Raw genomic sequence first — 17972 nt, 5'->3', positions numbered from 1 at the left:
CTCCCGTTGGGTGGTTCTTAACCGAGACTCCATGCTCGTGACTCACAACAAACCCGTGATTCACGGTCGATCCGTTCTCGTATATCCTCAAAATCAATGGAACTTGGGTGTTGATAAGGTGTAAACCATAATCCACCAAAATAGATGATTGATATTGATGATGACTTGAGCCATCCCGTGACCTTTGTGTGGTGTGACTTGCTTTATCCTTGAGTGTGTTTGTTGCATCCATGCATTCATACATTCATCCGTATTCATGTTATCGACAATAAGATTTTACAAGGAACTTAAAAGGTCTATTTGCAAATTTTCAGACATGGATAAGCAAAGAAGGAATACGAAGAAGTACAGTTTCAGACAACCTGACTTGAAAGAATTAAGGTATCTGACATCTTATGTATTAGAGCCCTTGGAGTTCAAAGCTCGCCATGGGAAGCTTCTAGCTATTCTCTCTACCAAGGTGGATGAGGGTCTGATGAGTGTGTTGGTGCAGTTCTACGATCCTCTGTATCGGTGTTTCACTTTTCCGGATTTCCAGCTTTTGCCTACATTAGAGGAGTACGCTTATCATGTGGGTATACCTATTCTTGACCGATTGCCGTTCAGTGGTTTGGAGAAGATTCCGTCTTCTCAAGAGATTGCTGACATGCTTCACATGGAGGTATCCGACATTGTTGCCAATATGACTACCAAGGGTGGAATTCAAGGTCTCCCGTTTGATTTTATGATTACCAAAGCTACCTTGTTTGGGAATGCCATGAGTAAGGAAGCTTTTGAAGCCATATTTGTACTCCTCATCTATGGGCTAGTGTTGTTTCCCAACATCGACAACTTCGTGGATGTGAACGCTATTAGGATTTTCTCTTTTCTTAATCCCGTTACGACTCTGTTGGGTGACACTTATTTCTCTTTGCATATGAGGAATGCAAAGGGTGGTGGTTCCATTGTGTGTTGTCTGCCTCTGTTGTACAAGTGGTTTATTTCGCACTTGCCTTAGACGCTTGCCTTCAAGGAGAACAAGGGATGTCTACGGTGGTCCACGAGGCTTATGTCTCTCACTAATGATGATATCTCTTGGTATAATCGTGTTTATGATGGCATTAAAATTATTGATTCTTGTGGTGAGTTCTCCAATGTACCTCTTCTTGGTATATGTGGTGGAATTAACTACAACCCTGCTTTGGCTCGCCGTCAGCTTGGGTTCCCCTTAAAGGATAAACCTAACAACATTTTGTTGGATGGCTTATTCTTTCAAGAGGGTAAAGATCCCCAAAACATGAAGGATAAGATGGTTCGCGCTGAAGGAGAATTGCGGTCCAAAACGCAGCGGAAATTAAAATTTTCTCCTTTAGAGATCCTCATGAATGGTCATGATCAGTGATAGAATATTTACCTCTTGTGACGATTGAAACCTTTGGTGCAGATCTCTTGTGACAATCAAAACCTTTGATGCAAATCCACGGAGCGATCACGAACGTTGAAAGATGACAACGTCTCTACTCAGTCCACATGAACGGATTCCTTCAATCTCAGTGCTAGCTGGTATGAATGAAGATTTTGAGTGAGAGAGAGAGAGAGAGAGAGAGAGAGAGAGAGAGAGAGAGAGAGAGAAAACGAAAGTAATGCAACCGCAATGAGTGCTTCTGCACAAGGGTTCTATTTATAGAACCACTTGTGTGGGCTTCAAGCTAAAAAGTCCACTTAAGTGTATTTTGGCCCATATCTTATAATATGCCCAAAATCACTTAAGCTCATGGTACCTTACCATATTTCATATTCTACTTAAGTACACCGTACCTTTACGATGTTCTACAATTCACTTAAGGGCACCGTACCTTAGGGTGTTCCTTAGTTACTCTATCTCTCATCAATCCGTCCTTTGTGTGTGACCCTGTAGGTTTTCGCGGCATTGGCAATTATATTAAATCATGTATTTAACATAATAAACAGTGAGCGGTATCTAGCAACACATCACTGCTACCCAAGACACGAAAATGTCATGTGATCTGACAATTCCTTCTGTGATAATACTTATGTGTATAATTACCCTTTTGCCCTTATGTCTATATTGAACACAAGGCATAGACCGTGTCATCCTTGTCCAGTTCAATATTGGGCCCAAAGACATTTATCCTGTTTTGCAGGATGGGCAAATTCCATCTAGGTCACTCATGTCCCTCAGCATGCTTTGTGGAGTACCCATTAACTGTCTTTATGGTTATCCAGTTACGGACAACGTTTGATCAGCAATAAAGCACTCGACTCTACATCTAGGGTCCATAGTGGTTTCAGGTCGAAGAGTGGTATACACCATTATCACCATGAGAATACCTTATGACACTTTGCATAACTTTCTATATAGTATTCTCATAGCGGGTCAATCCGGTATAAATATTACTCTTAATATTCATACCTATGTTTAAGACTTGATAACTCCTTATCCCTGATCCATGAGATGTGATCATCAGTCTATATACATAATAGTCTTAATGCTTTAATGTCATCCCACTTCATAATAAAGCTCGACTACGGATACTTTAAGAATAGTGTCCTTATGTTTAATGTGATCTCATGATTAAGTCATACTTGATACATTAAACAGACTAGCTATTCTAGGGACTTTATTAAACAAACGTAATAAAGAAAAAACCTTTTATTATTAATAAATAATTCGATACAAGTACCAAAAGTATTGGCCTCTAGGGCTTACACCAACAATCTCCCACTAGCACTAGAGCCAATCAGGCATACCCTTAATACCCATAGATCTAGTATGGCCATCATGCTTCTGCTGCGCAAGAGGCTTTGTCAGTGGGTCAGCAATATTGTCAAGTGTAGGTACTCTGCATATTTTCACATCTCCTCTATCTATTATCTCTCGAATGAGATGATAACGCCTAAGTATGTGTTTGGATCGTTGGTGAGATCTAGGCTCCTTGGCTTGTGCGATAGCACCTTTGTTATCACAGTAGAGACCAATGGGATCCACAATGCTAGGAACTATGCCAAGTTCACTAATGAACTTTTTGATCCAAACAACTTCCTTTGTTGCACTTGAGGCAGCAATATACTCGGCCTCGGTTGTAGAATTAGCAACTGTATCTTGCTTTGAACTTTTCCAGCTCATAGCGCCACCGTTTAAGCAAAACACATAACCAGATTGCGATCTAAAGTCATCCTTATCTGTCTGGAAGCTAGCATCGGTGTATCCAATTACAGCCAACTTTTCCTGACCTCCATATATCAAGAATGAGTCCTTAGTCCTTCTCAAATACTTAAGAATATTCTTGACAGCTACCCAGTGAGCATCACCAGGATCAGATTGGTACCTACTCGTTGCACTTAAAGCATACGGGACATCTGGTCGAGTACATAACATGTCATACATGATAGATCCTATTGCAGATGCATATGGAATCTTATTCATGCGATCCCTTTCTTCCTTAGTTAAAGGGGATTGTGTTTTTGATAGACACAGGCGATGTTGCATAGGTATGAATCCTTTCTTGGAATCATGCATATTAAAGCGTCTCAACACTTTGTCTATGTATGTACTCTGACTTAGGCCAAGCAGTTTTTGTGATCTATCTCTATAGATTCTGATTCCTAATATATAGGCTGCTTCACCTAGATCCTTCATAGAAAAGCATTTCCCCAACCAAGACTTTACTTGTTGTAGGGTAGGGATATCGTTTCCAATGAGTAATATGTCATCTACATATAATACCAAGAAAACGATCATGCTCCCACTAACCTTCTTGTAGACACAAGGCTCATCTTTGTTCTTGATGAATCCATATTGTATTACTGTTTCATCAAAACGAAGATTCCAGCTTCTGGAAGCTTGCTTCAATCCATAGATTGATCTTTGTAACTTACATATCTTTTGGGCTTCCTCTGGTATGTCAAATCCTTCAGGCTGTGTCATGTACACATCCTCAATAAGATTTCCATTAAGGAAAGCAGTTTTGACATCCATCTGCCATATTTCATAATCATGATATGCAGCGATATCAAGTAAAATCCGAACAGATTTAAGCATTGCAACTGGTGAAAAGGTTTCATCATAGTCAATCCCATGAATTTGTTTATATTCTTTTGCAACCAGTCTTGCCTTATAGGTATGTACCTTACCATCCATGTCAGTCTTCCTTTTGAAGACCCACTTGCATCCTATAGGGTTAACTCCTACAGGAGGCTCTACCAAGGTCCAAACTTGGTTTGTGTACATGGAATCCATTTCAGATTTCATGGCTTCTAGCCATTTCTCAGACTCGGGACCAGTTATGGCCTCTTGGTAGGTCACATGCTCATCTTGATCCATGAGTAATACATCACCTTGATCAGTTATGAGATATCCATATCTCTCAGGTAGTTGACGTATCCTGCTTGACCTACGCTGGTCTTGTTCTACTTGAGCAGGTTGCTCTTCCACAACTCCTTGTGTTTCCTGCTCTAATTCCTCCATAGGTGTATCTATGCTTTGTGATTCTCGAATTTCTTCAAGCTCTACTTTCCTCCCACTGGTTCCTTTGGAAATAAAATCCTTTTCTAGGAAAACTCCAGTTCGAGCGACAAACACTTTTCCCTCAGAAGGATTGTAGAAGTAATACCCTCTTGTTTCTTTAGGATACCCCACAAATAAGCATTTGTCAGATTTGGGCTCAAGCTTAGTTGAAATTTGTCGTTTCACATAAACCTCGCAACCCCAAATCTTTATGTAAGACATATGTGGTTTCTTACCACTCCATATCTCATATGGTGTATTTACAACCTTTTTGGATGGAACACGGTTAAGTGTGTAAGCTGCTGTCAATAGTGCATGTCCCCAAAAGGAGTTTGGAAGATCGGCGTGACTCATCATGGATCGGACCATGTCTAACAGGGTTCGATTTCTTCTCTCAGATACACCATTCCATTGGGGTGTTCCAGGAGGAGTAAGTTGGGATAGGATCCCACACTCTTTCAGATGGTCATCAAACTCTAGGCTTAACTACTCACCACCTCGATCTGATCGAAGAGTTTTAATATTATTACCTAGTTGGTTTTGTACTTCATTCTTGAATTCCTTGAACTTTTCAAAGGACTCTGATTTGTGTTTCATTAAATACACATAACCATATCTACTGAAATCATTAGTGAATGTGATGAAGTACTGAAAACCTCCTCTGGATGGTATGTTCAGTGGTCCACATACATCAGTATGTATGAGGGCCAAAAGATCATCAACTCTTTCACCTTTTCATGTGAATGGAGATTTTGTCATCTTCCAAGTACTTTGGGCAGTTTCTCTTCCAGTGTCTGGTCTTACCGCAATGGAAGCAGGTGCCTGCCTTTGCTATGCCTCCACTAGGCTTCAAAGCAGCAACAATGGGTATGGGGTTTGGCAACTTCCTTGCCCTTCCCTTTATTACCCTGCTTAGTGGGCCTTTTGTTCTGTCTCTTTCCATTTCTGATCATCAGAATGGATTTCCTTTTTTTCTTCAGATTCTGCTCAGCAATTCTTAACATGGCTAGCAGTTCAGGAAGAGATTTGTCCATATCATTCATATTGAAATTTAGGACAAATTGACTGAATCCATCTGGCAACGATTGCAAGATCAAATCAGTCGCAAGTTCCTTTCCGAGGGGAAAACCCAACCTTTCAAGGTTTTCCATATACCCAATCATCTTGAGCACATGGGGACCTACAAGGGCTCCCTCAGCTAACTTGCCTTGAAAAAGGGCTTTTGAAACTTCAAGCATGCCTTGCTTGCTCTTGATAGAGCATCTTCAGGTGTTCGATCATATCGAACGCTGTCATGTTCTCATGTTGCTTTTGCAACTCTGAGTTCATGACATCCAGCATGAGACAAGCAGTTTCATTGGCATCATTGACATGCTTCTTATAAGCATCTCTTTCTGTCTTAGGTGCAGAACTAGGAGGTTCCTCTTCAGAAACAGGTGTCTCCAAGACATACAACTTTCTATTATGTTTGAGGACAATCCTCAGGTTTCGGTGCCAATCTAGACAATTTGTCCCAGACAATTTATCTTTGTCAAGGATTGATCGCAAAATGTTTGTTAGAGGTGTTTGTTGAGATTAATGAAAATATAAGTATCATTGACATATTTAATTAGGCCTTTAATTAAACATGCTCCCACTATTTTATTCAAAACAAATGACCCTCATCATCTGATTCGTAAAATCCCGTTGGAAGATTTTCTAGTGGGTCGAGATCCATATTTCACTTCGTTCTAAGTCCGCGTAGGCGGATTACACAAAACTAGGTTATTTAGGTAGGAACTCCTTCCAATTGTATCTCATACAACTCTCGAAAATTTCAGTTGGGTGCATAACTCCTTATTCCAATCCATCATATGGATCATTCCAACTCTTGCTTCTAAACATATATAATATTATTATAATTAAGTTTGACCCATCGTTTTAGCAGTTGGATATTACAATTATCCCATCGCACCTTACCAATATAGAACATGCACCTCGCGTAGGCGAAACCTACATTATCCGATACTAGTCTTGATGAGTGCTAAAACTTGAAAGCAAACATATATAATATTATTATAATTTGTTTAGTTAAGTTTGACCCATTGTCTTAGCAGTTGGATATTACAATTATCCCATCGCACCTTACTAATATAGAACATGCACCTCGCGTAGGCGAAACCTACATTATCCGATACTAGTCTTGATGAGTGCTAAAACTTGGAAAGCAGAAACGTAATATTTAATTTGAGGGAATTGTAATCGTTAGGATCTCACCGGCTTATTTATCATATAAATCGTCTCTCACATGCAATAACATACATCAACATACATTCACATGCATCAACATACATAATGAAACAGTTATGGCCCCTAGCGCAATTGTTCTCCCAAGCCAATGAGAGAACCTAAGCTAACCTAATAACGATCTAAGCTTCTCCAAGCAAGATCTTCAAGTTTGTCCTCCTTTGATCTTCAAGGTTGTCCTCCTTTGATATTGAATTCTTCTCTTTCTTCATAACATTGTCTTCTTTTCTTTCTTCAACACATTACATTACAGAAGAAACTCGTTTTACATATGAGGGATTGAGATGAGAAAAGAAGTTACATTAAGAGATTAAAAGGAGAGGCACGACACGCAGGTCGTATTTAAAAACCCAAAACAAAATGAAGGAAGACTAAGGCCATAACTGATCACCACAAGGCAATAATAATAAACACATTATTATTATTAATTTTAATTCCTTTAATTACTTAAAACCAAATTAAATTTCGGCGACCGATCACACTACGCAGAGTTAGCCGGGGGTCAAGGGGGCAGCGCCCTTTGCGGGGTTGGAGGGGCAGCGCCCCTGTCCAAAATTTTAATGAACAATTCATTTGAAATGGACATCGTTTTGCATCAACACAACTCTTGCGCAGTCACAAAACAGAAACCCCGAGAATTCTGACTCTGTGAGTGTGACGACCATCACAAGCATGTTACGACCGTCACAAGCTTGTTACGACCGTCACAGGCCCATGAGGAACGTCACGCGGCCAAAAACAGAAACCCCTAGAATTCTGGATTTGTGAATGTGACGACCGTCACAAAGCACGTGACGACCGTCACGTCCAGCTTGTTACGATCGTCACAACCTCGTGACGAGCGTCACGCGGCCAAGATAACAGAACTTTGACACAATCAACATACCTGTTCCAAAAAGCCCTAAATTCACAACTCCTTGACGGCACAACCCTTGCGCCGTCACGTCACCAACCCTAATGCGCCAATTTCAGACCCTCAAACACACCTCGATTGTTGATTCAGTATGATTGATCAACAGGTCATTGTTTCACCCTACTAATGTCGGATTCTGAAGCTAATGACAATTGATCGCTCAAAGGAAAACAACCATTTAGTGTTTGAATGAACGAAACAGAAACAGTATATCATATATACCGTGCTTTTCATTAGGATTACTTATATCATATATAAGTTGATCGGTCTCAATTGCGTAACATATGGTCATGATCAGTGATAGAATATTTACCTCTTGTGACGATTGAAACCTTTGGTGCAGATCTCTTGTGACAATCAAAACCTTTGATGCAGATCCACGGAGCGATCACGAACGTTGAACGATGACAACGTCTCTACTCAGTCCATACGAACGGATTCCTTCAATCTTAGTGCTAGCTGGTATGAATGAAGGTTTTGAGTGTGTGAGAGAGAGAGAGAGAGAAAACGAAAGTAATGCAACCGCAATGAATGCTTTTGCACAAGGGTTCTATTTATAGAACCACTTGTGTGGGCTTCAAGCTAAAAAGTCCACTTAAGTGTATTTTGGCCCATATCTTATAATATGCCCAAAATCACTTAAGCTCATGATACCTTACCATATTTCGTATTCTACTTAAGTACACCGTACCTTTACGATGTTCTACAATTCACTTAAGGGCACCGTACCTTACGGTGTTCCTTAGTTACTCTATCTCTCATCAATCCGTCCTTTGTGTGTGACCCTGTAGGTTTTCGCGGCATTGGCAATTATATTAAATCATGTATTTAACATAATAAACAGTGAGCGGTATCTAGCAACACATCACTGCTACCCAAGACACGAAAATGTCATGTGATCTGACAATTCCTTCTGTGATAATACTTATGTGTATAATTACCCTTTTGCCCTTATGTCTATATTGAACACAAGGCATAGACCGTGTCATCCTTGTCCAGTTCAATATTGGGCCCAAAGACATTTATCTTGTTTTGCAGGATGGGCAAATTCCATCTAGGTCACTCATGTCCCTCAGCATGCTTCGTGGAGTACCCATCAACTGTCTTTATGGTTATCCAGTTATGGACAACGTTTGATCAGCAATAAAGCACTCGACTCTACATCTAGGGTCCATAGTGGTTTCAGGTCGAAGAGTGGTATACACCATTATCACCATGAGAATACCTTATGACACTTTGCATAACTTTCTATATAGTATTCTCATAGCGAGTCAATCCGGTATAAATATTACTCTTAATATTCATACCTATGTTTAAGACTTGATAACTCCTTATCCATGATCCATGAGATGTGATCATCAGTCTATATACATAATAGTCTTAATGCTTTAATGTCATCCCACTTCATAATAAAGCTCGACTACGGATACTTTAAGAATAGTGTCCTTATGATTAATGTGATCTCATGATTAAGTCATACTTGATACATTAAACAGACTAGCTATTCTAGGGACTTTATTAAACAAACGTAATAAAGAAAAAACCTTTTATTATTAATAAATAATTCGATACAAGTACCAAAAGTATTGGCCTCTAGGGCTTACACCAACATGCGCCTGGCGCAAGGTTCATAGGAAAGGGAGGAATGAGCTTGGTCCGAAGAATTGTGTTGCTTTGGAGCCTTACACCTCTTGGGTAAGGAAGAGAGCCCTTGAGTACCGCATGCCGTATGAGTATCCGAAACCTACCCCTATGGTTATGGTTGGGCCTTCAACCCTCCCTAATCAAGGAGTTGAGGAGTTGAAAGACGAAGACTGTTCGCGTGCTTAGGTTCGTGAGCGTGAGGAGCTTCTTCGGCAGCTCAAGCATAAGGATGCAATGATCGAGTTTCTAGAGCATCGGCTTATTGATGAGCCTGATGATGTGGTTACTTATCTCCTACCTCACTCGTCTAGGTTTTGGAAGACGAGATATGATCAGCTCGCCAGGGAGAAGGCCGACATGGAAGCATCTTATGAGAGAGAGGTGAAGAGGCTTCGTGCGACGTATCTTCCGATCTCGAAGGCTTTAGACGAATGCTTCTAGGGATCCATAAGATGTTTATTCTCCTTTTCTCTTGTATTGTATTTGGTTACCGAGACTGTACTACTTCTTTGGTGTAAAAAGTTTCCAAATATTATATTGCTATGAGTATTCCACATATGTGTTAAAAAGTTCAATATTTTCGAAACATTTGCAAATAGATCTTTATAAAATTCCCCCGATTAAAAAGAAATCATATGCACGAGCATTGCATGCATCATATGCATAAGAAGGTTTTGGTTCCGAGCTCTTGATATAGTGGTCTAACTCTTTGCTCTTCATTTATTTTGAAGACAAGCCGACGCACCGGTATAACACTCGAGCAAATCATTCAAAGATCATGGAACACCTTGAGCAAGAGAACCGAGATTTGAAAGAGGAGATTGCCCGACTGACTTTCATGATGGAGTCAGTTCTTGTTGCTCAGAGCCAAGCTTCTCCAACTCCTGCAACTCCTCCCGCGAGGACTGTTATTTCTGAAGTGGTTACCTCTACAGTGCCTGCTGCCACCGCCCACTTCGCTCTGAATCTTCCTGCTGGATTCCCTTGGGGAATGCCACCCAATTTTGTGCCAGAGGGTTTCGCTCCCACTTTTGCTTCTATGCTGGCATCTAGCCCGGTCATGTCTGTGCCACCTCCCATTGTGCATACTTTGCCGCGTGTGGAAGACACCATTTATAACTCTGAGACATCTGAAGGCCCGGACATTTATGAGAAGATGAATGTGATGAAGGACCAATTCCTTGAGCTGCACAAGGACTGAAAACGCTGAGAGGCAAAGATCTGTTTGGGAAGAGTGTTGTTGAACTGTGCTTAGTGCCTAATGTGAAAATCCCAGTCAAATCCAAAGTTCCTGACTTTGAGAAGTATAAGGGAAATTCGTGTCCACACAGTCATCTTGTGATGTATGCCCGTAAGATGTCGACCCAGACAGATAATGATCAACTACTGATTCATTATTTTCAGGATAGCCTGACAGGTGTTACGCTCCGTTGGTATATGGGGCAAGAGAGTGCAAGCATCCGCACTTTCAATGATCTAGGAGAGGCTTTTGTAAAACAGTACAAATACAACGTGGACATGGCTCCAGATAGAGATCAACTGAGGGCGATGTCCCAAAAGACAAGGAAACCTTCAAGGAATATGCCCAGAGGTGGAGGGAATTGGCAACTCAGATAGTGCCGCCATTTGAGGAGAAGGAGATGACAAAGATCTTTTTGAAGACTTTGAGCTCTTTCTATTATGAGCGCATGATTGCTAGTGCTCCCTCGGACTTTACCGAAATGGTAAATATGGGGATGAGGCTAGAAGAGGGAGTCCGTGAAGGACGTCTGTCCCGTGATGATTCCTCGACAAAGAAATATGGAGGATTTGCCAGGAAGAAGGAAGGGGAGACTCATGCTGTTTCTTCCCATAGTAAAAGAAGACCCTTTGCGAGGAGGAATGAAGTTCGACCAGCCGTCAACCAACACCAGATGGCTCATATAGCACCTGCTTTCAGAGAAGCTCAACTAGCTATTCTAGGGACTTTATTAAACAAACGTAATAAATAAAAAGCCTTTTATTATTAATAAATAATTCGATACAAGTACCAAAAGTATTGGCCTCTAGGGCTTACACCAATAGGAACATCCAAGAGATGCTAGACCAAGGGATGATCGAGATACTTAAAAATTGTAATGAGGATGAAGTTGATGTTATCACTCCCGTGTTCAATATTCTTGATCCTGTTGTCATTAAGTATGATAGCAGCAAAAAGAAGGTGGTGCCAACTCTTGTGATTAAGCCAGCAGGCCCTATCCCGTATGTGTCGGACAAAGTGGTTACGTACCGTTATAATGCTGTTATGCTGGAAGATGGGAATGAGGTGTCGTTGCCCTTAACCTCGGTTGTAAGCATATCCGATGTTAGTGGAGTGACCCATAGTGGTCGTGTTTTCTCGGCTCAGCCGAAATCCCATGAAAACGTCGTGAAGAGAGATGTTGTTAGTCTTGCCAGTCCCGTGGGGACTTCTTCTTCAAATCATTCTATTCCTGTTGTGAAGGGTGTTGATCCGGTTATTGTCAAAGCTGATAAAGCTCATATCCTAGTTGGCCAGTCTGGCATGTTGAGAGAGGATGGTGATGAGATGGTGAGGCTCATCAAGGGGAGCGAGTATAACGTTGTGGAGCAGTTGCTTCAAACTCCATCAAAGATATCTGTCCTATCTTTGTTGATGAATTCAGAGCCACACCGTGAAGCGTTGAAAAGGGTGTTGGACATGGCATATGTGGATCACGATGTCACAATTGAACAGTTTGATAGCATTGTTGCAAATATAACTGCCTGCAACAATTTGAGCTTCTGCGATGATGATCTTCCCGAGGAGGGAAAAGACCACAATTTGGCCTTACATATCTCTATGAACTGTAAAGACGATGCCCTGTCCAATGTATTGGTGGACACAGGGTCATCACTTAACGTATTGCCAAAGTCCACTCTCTCCAAACTTTCATATCAGGGGTGGTAGTAAAAGCTTTTGATGGATCGCGCAAGACTGTGATCGGTGAATTAGACCTCCCGATCAAAATTGGACCTAGTGATTTCCATATCACTTTCCAAGTTATGGACATACATCCATCATACAGCTGTTTACTTGGTAGACCATGGATTCACGAGGCAGGTGCCGTGACATCCACCCTGCACCAAAAGTTGAAGTTCGTCAAGAACAAAAAGTTGGTGGTGATAAGGGGAGAGAAAGCTCTCTTGGTCAGCCATTTATCTTCCTTTTCCTACATTGATGCTGAGGATGAGGTTGGAACTCCATTCCAAGCCTTATCTATTGCTGAGCCTTCTAGGAAAGGACTTTCTTCATTTGTCTCCTACAATGATGCGAAGTTGGCCATCGAGCATGGCGCAACTAATGGTTTGGGGAAAATGATAAAGATGGAAGATAATAAATCCCGGGCTGGTACAAGGTATTCTTCTGGTGTTTCTAATGATCTTGGGTTGTTTCATAGTGGAGGTTTCATCCACATCGTTAGAGATCAAGAAGCTGCTGCCATCATTGAAGAAGATGAAGAGGAAGACCTCGACAACTTTGTCATACCTGGAGGGATCTACAATAATTGGGTCGTTGTTGATGTTCCAACAGTTATCCATAAGACAACGTAATATGTTCATTCCTATTTAAAACCCTTCTCCCATGCCAAAAGGAGAAGTGAAGACATTGTTGGCATATTTTGTTAATACAATGATATTCATTCAATAATCGCATGTTAAATGTTTGTTTTTCAAATTATTTTTCATTTTTGCTTTTCGCATGAAATTGGTGATCACCATAAAACCCCAAAAAAGAGAATAAAATCAATCTTTTCATCTGCATAATGATTTGCCTTTTTGAATTCTGAAAACTCTTTTATACTCAAAATCATTATGCATGTTAATCAAACCCATTGAACATAATGATCCAATACCATATCCCAACTTTGAATTCTTTGTATTTGAGGCAGAAGAAGATGATGTTGAAGAGATTCCTGACGAGATTACCCGTCTGCTTGAGTACAGGAGAAGATCATTCAGCCACATCTTGAGAATCTGGAAACAGTCAACTTGGGGTATGAAGACTGCATTCGTGAAGTAAAGATTGGGGCACTCCTTGAAGAGTCTGTTAAGAAGGGGTTGATTGAGTTGCTACGAGAATATGTTGACGTCTTTGCCTGGTCGTATGAAGACATGCCTAGTCTAGATACTGATATCGTGCAACATTTCTTGCCGTTGAAGCCTGAGTGTGTGCCTGTAAAGCAAAAGCTCAGAAGAACTCATCCTGATATGGCAGTGAAGATTAAACAAGAAGTTCAGAAGCAAATTGATGCGGGGTTTCTGGTGACTTCTACATATCCTCAATGGATGGCCAATATTGTGCTTGTACCTAAGAAAGACGGAAAAGTCCGAATGTGCGTGGATTACCGTGACTTGAATAAAGCTAGTTCAAAAGATGATTTTCCTTTACCACACATTGATATGTTGGTAGACAATACGGCTAAATTCAATGTCTTTTCTTTTATGGACGAATTTTCCAGTTATAATCATATTAAAATGGCACCCGAGGATATGGAGAAGACAACATTCATCACACCTTGGGGAACATTTTGTTATCGAGTGATGCCCTTCGGTTTGAAGAACGCCGGAGCCACGTATCAATGTGCTATGACTACCCTGTTTCATGACATGATGCAGAAGGAGATCGAGGTGTATGTCGACGATATGATTGCAAAGTCGAAAACGGATGTTGAACATGTAGAACACTTGTTGAAGCTTTTCCAGCGTTTGAGGAAGTACAAACTCCGCTTGAATCCGAACAAGTGTACATTTGGAGTCCGTTCCGGCAAGTTATTGGGCTTTATTGTAAGCGAGAGAGGTATTGAAGTTGATCCTGCCAAGGTCAAAGCAATACAAAGATGCCTGCGCCCAAAACTAAGAAGCAAGTCCGAGGTTTTCTTGGCCGCTTGAATTACATTTCGAGATTTATATCCCACGTGACTGCCACATGTGCGCCTATATTCAAGCTCCTCCGGAAAGATCAGCGTCATGATTGGACCGAGGATTGCCAAAAGGCCTTTGACAGTGTCAAAGAGTATCTGTCTGAGCCTCCGATTCTGTCTCCGCCTGTTGAAGGGAGACCATTGATTATGTACTTGACTGTGCTTGATGATTCCATGGGTTGTGTCCTTGGTCAGCAAGATGAATCAGGAAAGAAAGAATATGAAATATACTACTTGAGTAAGAAGTTCACCGGCTGTGAGTCTCGGTACTCAATGCTTGAGAAGACATGTTGTGCTTTGGCTTGGGCTGCTAAGCGTTTACGCCAGTATATGTTGAATCATACAACTTGGTTGATATCCAAAATGGATCCGATTAAGTATATCTTTGAGAAGCCTGCTTTAACTGGGAGTATTGCCCGTTGGCAGATGTTGTTATCTGAGTATGATATTGAGTATCGAGCTCAAAAAGCTATTAAAGATAGTATCTTGATTGATTATTTGGCGCATCAACCAATTTAAGATTATCAGTTTGTGCAATATGACTTCCCTGATGAGGAGATTCTGTATTTGAAAATGAAAGATTGTGATGAGCCTACGCTCGATGAAGGGTCAGAGCCTGGTTCCCGATGGGGTATGGTGTTCGATGGCGCTGTCAATCAGTATGGAAATGGTATTGGGGAAGTGATTATTACTCCTCAAGGCACACATTTTCCTTTTACGGCAAGGCTAACTTTCAAATGCACGAATAATATGGCGGAGTATGAGGCCTGTATTATGGGTTTGGAAGAATGTATTGATCTTAGGATCAAACATATTCATGTTTATGGCGATTCGGCCCTTGTTGTTAATCAGATTAAGGGTGAATGGTAGACGAATCAGCCTGGTCTCATCCCATATAGAGATTATGTAAGGAGGATTTCAACTTTCTTTACTAAAATTGACTTCCATCATATTCCTCGAGATGAGAATCGGATGGTGGATGCTCTCGCTACGCTTGCTTCAATGATTGTTGTTAATTATTGGAATGAAGTCCCAATGATTACTGTGATGCGCTTGGATAGACCAACTCACGTGTTTGCAGTTGAGGAGGTGAAAGATGATAAGCCATGGTATTATGATATCAAGTGTTTTCTCCAAAGTCAGACTTACCCTCCCGGGGCATCTGTTAAAGATAAGAAGACTTTGAGGAGATTATCTGACAGTTTCTACCTTAATGGTGATGTGCTTTACAAGAGGAATTTTGACATGGTTCTGCTCAGATGCATGGATAGACACTAAGTAGACCTATTGATGACTGAAGTCCATGAGGGTTCATTTGGTACTCATTCCAATGGGCATGCCATGGTGAAAAAGATGTTGAGAGCAGGCTACTATTGGCTGACAATGGAGTTTGACTGCTGTAAGTTTTTGAAGAAATGCCACAAGTGTCAGATTTATGTGGATAAGATTCATGTTCCCCTGAGACTTCTGAATGTTATCTCCTCACCATGGCCTTTCTCCATGTGGGGAATTGACATGATTGGCATGGTTGAGCCTAAGGCGTCAAGCGGTCACTATTTTATTCTTGTAGCCATTGATTACTTCACCAAGTGGATTGAAGCGGCATCATATGCAAATGTGACCAGGCAGGTGGTTGTGAGCTTCATCAAGAACCAACTCATATGCCGATATGGTGTGCCAGACAAGATCATTATTGATAATGGATCTAACTTGAACAATAAGATGATGAAAGAGTTGTGTAGTGAGTTCAAGATTGCACATCATAATTCTTCTCTCTATAGACCCAAGATGAATGGGGTTGTTGAAGCTGCTAACAAGAACATTAAGAAGATTATTCAGAAGATGGTTGTTACGTACAAAGATTGGCATGAGATGCTGCCATTTGCTTTGCATGGCTATCGTACATCCGTCCGCACTTCAACAAGGGCAACCCCTTTCTCCCTTGTATATGGCATGGAGGTTGTGCTCCCCGTAGAGGTCGAGATCCCATCAATGAGAGTCTTGATGGAAGCCAAGTTGACTGAGGCTGAATGGGTTCAGAGTCGTTATGACCAACTGAATTTGATTGAAGAGAAGAGATTAACTACCATGTGCCATGGTCAGTTATATCAACAAAGGATGAAGAAAGCCTTTGATAAGAAGGTCAAGCCTCGTGTCTTCCGAGAAGGTGACCTCGTACTCAAGAAAGTCTTGTCTTTCGCGCCCGATTCCAGGGGCAAGTGGACTCCAAACTATAAAGGTCCATACGTTGTTAAGAGAGCCTTTTTAGGCGGTGCTCTGTTGCTCACAACTATGGATTGGGAGGATTTCACTCGTCCTGTGAATTCAGATGCAGTCAAGAAATACTTCGCCTAAAATAAAAACAGAATAGCTCGCTAAGTTGAAAACCCGAAAGGGCGGCTTAGGAAAAAATGAGCGTCTCGGTGGATTGAAAACCCGAAAGGGCGGTCCAGGAAAAAGTTAGAGACATGAAAAAAAATGAATATATATCCCGCTAGATTGAGTACCTCACCCTGGGGCAATCTAGGCAAAAATTAGGGGTTTGGCAAGTAACTGCATCCTGACAAGACTTTGTTCTACAACTGTCATCTATCAAAGATTCTCGCTCAGTCATCATCAACTGAAGTTTCGAATACAGTGGATTCAGAGTTGGTGGGGAAACGGTCATTATGTTCAATGTAGCCCTCTTCCATGTATATCACCAATTTCAAACTTGTAACGATCCATGGAGTCTCGCCATTTGCGGACTACCATTCTCTTAAATAAATTTGAGCCTTTATCCAATTCTTTGCACTCTTATTTGTTTATGTTTAACAAATGTTTGCATGTTTTAATTGATGAATATCATTGTTTTAACCAAATAAAGTTTTCATGAATAAACAGTTTTAAACAAAGTGAACATTCACAATGACTGAAAGGGTAAGTGGAATGTCCTCAGTGCTTTCCCAAGGATAGTATGATCACCAAAGGGTAAGACATTTGTTCATATTCTGGCATCCTCGCTCCTTATATCCTCTTCATCAGCTTCCCAGAGAGTCTGGTATGAGAAGCTCTCCTTGATGGCAGTGGATTGATCTGAATTGCTTTCCCCTAGCAGGATTTATGGATGTTCATCCAATACATTCCCGGTAGTTTGTTTGTGTATACATACTTGTTTCTTCCGCGGAGTTTTAGCAATTCATGATTTGGTATATGGTTGATCTATGAATGGTCCCTCCTTTTCCAATTTTTGCCTCGATATTTTAGAGATGTGTACCCCTCTATATCAGGCACTGGCATTTTTGTTTTATCATTTGTATGGTTGTCATCCCTTGTGTGGACTGACCTAAAATCCCTTATAGATTGATAAAAGTTGATATGCTTTAAGTTGAGAATATTCCTTGCCTCACTATCCTGACTTTCTACTCACGAGGAAGGTTGTTTTTCCCCAGCATGAGTAAGAATCTCCAACGGAGTAAGCATGTATTCCCTGCAGAGCTACCGTTCCAGATATTTGTATCCTCAGCAGGAAGTTGCCTAGTGCAATTGATGAAGGGTTTATTTCCCGTTTCATTTATTTTGAAAAGAGGTATCCCCGGTTTGTTGCTTGTTGGTGAAGGATTCATTTCCAATTTCTCCAGCAAGGGTAGTTTCCTCAAGAGCATTTATAGCTTGTCCCCAG

This window comes from Lathyrus oleraceus, chromosome 4, assembly GCF_024323335.1.
Source record: "Lathyrus oleraceus cultivar Zhongwan6 chromosome 4, CAAS_Psat_ZW6_1.0, whole genome shotgun sequence".
NCBI classification, from domain to species: Eukaryota; Viridiplantae; Streptophyta; class Magnoliopsida; order Fabales; family Fabaceae; genus Lathyrus; species Lathyrus oleraceus.
Note: the sequence above shows the minus strand (reverse complement) of the source record.